Raw genomic sequence first — 4,173 nt, 5'->3', positions numbered from 1 at the left:
AATGTTATAAATTTTTGTGCATTTTACAAATAGTGTTAAGAATTATTATTTATTTACAACATTGTTATTCATAGCATTTATAGTTTATTTATAATTCAGAGTTCTAGAATATGTACAATTTTCTTTTTACACATTTTTTTGAAGACATTCCTTTATTTTCATGAAATCCACATATAGTGTTCCAAGAGGTGTAATATATATGATTTTGTTTCCTTGTTGGTTTGTAGAGATGTATATCTTTTTAAATTCTCTTGACATATTTCATGTGTTTTACATATTTATTGTGTCTATCTGGACTTTTTTTTTCAAGGTGCATGGCAACATTTCCAAATGTATACATATATCAGCTTGTTTTTATTGAGACAGAATTGGCCTGGATGTTAATGGCACTAGTTATGGCTGTGTATCAGTTGATTGGTTGTATATACAGATATATGTAGATCTGTAACATTGTAGTCTTTCAGTACTCATGTCGAAAAAAGTAATAGCAGTTGTTATTGGAAATGTTCAGCTCCTGTCAGCCATTTCCATTCTATAATTTTTTTGTTAGCTCACCTGAGCTGAAGGCTCAAGTGAGCTTTTCTGATCACATTTTGTCCGTTGTCCGTCTGTCTGTCTGTCCGTCCGTCTGTAAACTTTTCACATTTTTGACTTCTTCTCCAGAACCACTGGGCCAATTTCAACCAAACTTGCCACAAAGCATCCTTGGGTAAAGGGGATTCAAGTTTGTTCAAGTGAAGGGCCACACCCTCTTTCAAGGGGAGATAATTAAGAATTAGTGAAAATTTGGTGGTATCTTTTAAAAATCTTCTTCTCAAGAACCACTGGGCTGTAAAAGTTGAAACTTATATGAGACCTTCATTACATAGTGTAGATTCAAGTTTGTTCAAATCATGACCCCCGGGGGTAGGGTGGGGCCACAATGGGGGATCAAAGTTTTACATAGGAATATATAGGAGTAAATCTTTAAAAATCTTCTCTTCAAGAACAACTAAGCCACGATTAGTCATATTGATATGGAATCATGCTCAGGTAGTGTAGATTCAAATTTGTTCAAATCATGACCCCCAGGGGTAGGGTGGGGCCACAATGGGGAATCAAAGTTTTACATAGGAATATATAGAAAAAAATCTTTAAAAATCTTCTTCTCAAGAACAACAAAGCCACAATTAATCATATTGATATGGAATCATCCTCAGGTAGTGCAGATTCAAGTTTGTTCAGATCATGACCCCCAGGGGTAGGGTGGGGCCACAATGGGAATCAAAGTTTTACATAGAAATATATAGAAAAAAATCTTTAAAAATCTTCTTCTAAAGAACAACAAAGCCACAATTAGTCATATTGATATGGAATCATCCTCAGGTAGTGTAGATTCAAGTTTGTCAAATCATGACCCCCAGGGGTAGGGTGGGGCCACAATGGGGAATCAAAGTTTTACATAGGAATATATAGAAAAAAATCTTTAAAAATCTTCTTCTAAAGAACAACAAAGCCACAATTAGTCATATTGATATGGAATCATCCTCAGGTAGTGTAGATTCAAGTTTGTCAAATCATGACCCCCAGGGGTAGGGTGGGGCCACAATGGGGAATCAAAGTTTTACATAGAAATATATAGGGAAAAAAAACTTGAAAAATCTTCTTCTCAGGAACAGCAAAGCCTTGTTTTGTCATATTGATATGGAATCATCCTCAGGTAGTGTAGATTCAAGTTTTTTTTAAATCATGACCCCCGGGGGTAGGGTGGGGCCACAATGGGGGATCAATGTTTTACATAGGAATATATAGGAATAAATCTTTAAAAATCTTCTCCTCAAGAACAACTATGCCACGATTAGTCATATTGATATGGAATCATCCTCAGGTAGTGTAGATTCAAGTTTGTTCAGATCATGACCCCCAGGGGTAGGGCGGGGCCACAATGGGGAATCAAAGTTTTACATAGAAATATGTAGGAAAAATCTTGAAATTGTTTTTCTCAAAAACAACAAAGCCACAATTAGTCATATTGATATGGAATCATCCTCAGGTAGTGTAGATTCAAGTTTGTACAAATCATGTCCCCTGGGGTAGGGTGGGGCCACAATGGGGGATCATAGTTTTACATAGGAATATATAGGGAAAAAAACTTGAAAAATCTTCTTCTCAGGAACAGCAAAGCCATGTTTTGTCATATTGATATGGAAGCATCTTCAGATAGTGTAGATTCAAGTTTGTTCAAATCATAACCCCCAGGGGTAGGGTGGGGCCACAATGTGGGATCAAATTTTTACATAGGGATATATAGGAAGAAATCTTTTCAACAACAGAAAAGCCATGTCTAGTCATGGTGATATTGAAGCATCCTCAGGTAGTGTAGATTCAAGTTTGTTCAAATGATATGGGGGGGGGGGGGTAGGGAGGGTCCAGGGTCCACAATGGGGGATCAAATTTTTAACAAGAGAATATATAGGAAAAAAAATCTTTAAAAATCTTCTGCTCAAGAACAGCAAAAGTTCAAAATCTAACCCCCTTTTAAACTTTTCAATACTGAAGTGATTTGTGCTTTTTCCTAGCCAGTGTGCTCAGGTGAGCGATGTGGCCCATGGGCCTCTTGTTTGTTTGATGATATATTGATGGTCGTGTATGTGTTGCTTCTATTGGAAAATGACTTATGGATTGATTTTTATGTTTGTCTATCTCTCAACCTGTGGCAAATTAAATCTATCATTACTTACTGAACACAATATAATCAAATATTGTTTTAAGTAACTGAATACTTACTGAAATCAGACAATTACAGTAAAACACGCTTATAACAAAGTGCCAGGGAAGGACGATTTTGCCTCATTATAAACGTAATTCGTGAATCATTATATCCGTTAAGTTTACAATATATTTTAAAGACATGAGGAATGAAAATCACTTCATTATAAGCATCAATTCATTATAAGCATGTTTGTTATAAGCGTGTTTTACTGTATAATGATATATATATGAACTTATAATGTTAGACTAGACTCTATGTTGAAGCTAGATAAAGCTATAATTAGCAGTCTAGAGGCTTGTTTACTGCCTCGCCTGAGTGAAATCTGTGATAGTCCTAAATGTTGTGATCTTGTCTGTGTAGAAACCAATAGGATCAATACTCCGTGTTCAGACAAAATGCAATAAATCTTGAAAACAGCAAAATGAATGTTTATAGAACTGAGTCTTCATATGATGCTTTCCTGAACTAGAACTGTCCATACTTGACTTACTAGTATATTCCCTGTTGGGCACATTCAAAGGAGAGAGAAGTTTGAAATAGCACACAAATATATGGAATTGGCCTATTTGAATATCATTTCTAAAATAATATTTCAGCTGTGATCTGGAAACTTATGGCTCATCAAGAATTTCTTACTTTGAAGTAGTATGAGAAAGACCCCCTTCTTCTTTCTAGCTCTGATAACATTTTTTCTGGTGTCTGTCAGTCTTTTCACTGTTTCTCATGAACTTTTCACATTTTTAACTTCATCTGAGAAACCACTGGGCCAACTTCAACCAAACTTCCCACAAAGCTTTTGGGTGAAGGGGATTCAGGTTTGTTCAAATGAAGGGCCACAACCTTTTTCAAGGGGAGATAATTAAGAATGAGTTTTAATTTAATGTTATTTTTGAAAATCTTCTCAAGAACCACTGGACCAGAAAAGATGAAACTTTTTAAATCTTCATTACTCGGTTAGATTCAAGTTTGTTATCAAATTATGACCCTTGGAATAGGTCGAGACCACAGTAGGAGATCTAAGTTCTTTTTTTAAATATGTAGGAAAAAATCTCAAGAAATAGAGAAGCAATTATTAGTCATATTGATACAATATATATTGCATACATTGAAATGAAAGGATGGTAGGGTGAGACCACAATAGGAGATCAAAGTTTAACATAGGAATATATAAGAAAACTAGAAACCTTGTTGCCATGGCAACAAGAATGTCTTCCGTCCCTTCTCTTTCTTCATAGATATTGATTCCTCACTAAACATCTTATTATGTTGTGCATTCCCTGTAACACCTTCATAAATAAAATATAATTAAACGTTTAATTTTGAAAATATTGCAAAACTGGAACAGAAAAAAAATACGAGACATCATTTAAAGGGGGGGGGGGGTCCATAAAGTCTTTGTGTGAATTTTTTTTTAAAGTTTC

Source organism: Saccostrea echinata, unplaced genomic scaffold, assembly GCF_033153115.1.
Source record: "Saccostrea echinata isolate AGI-Se365-2 ecotype Australia unplaced genomic scaffold, CSIRO_AGI_Sech_v1 ptg000054l, whole genome shotgun sequence".
NCBI lineage: Eukaryota > Metazoa > Mollusca > Bivalvia > Ostreida > Ostreidae > Saccostrea > Saccostrea echinata.
The sequence above is the reverse complement of the archived record's forward strand: the minus strand, read 5'-3'. Positions refer to the sequence as shown.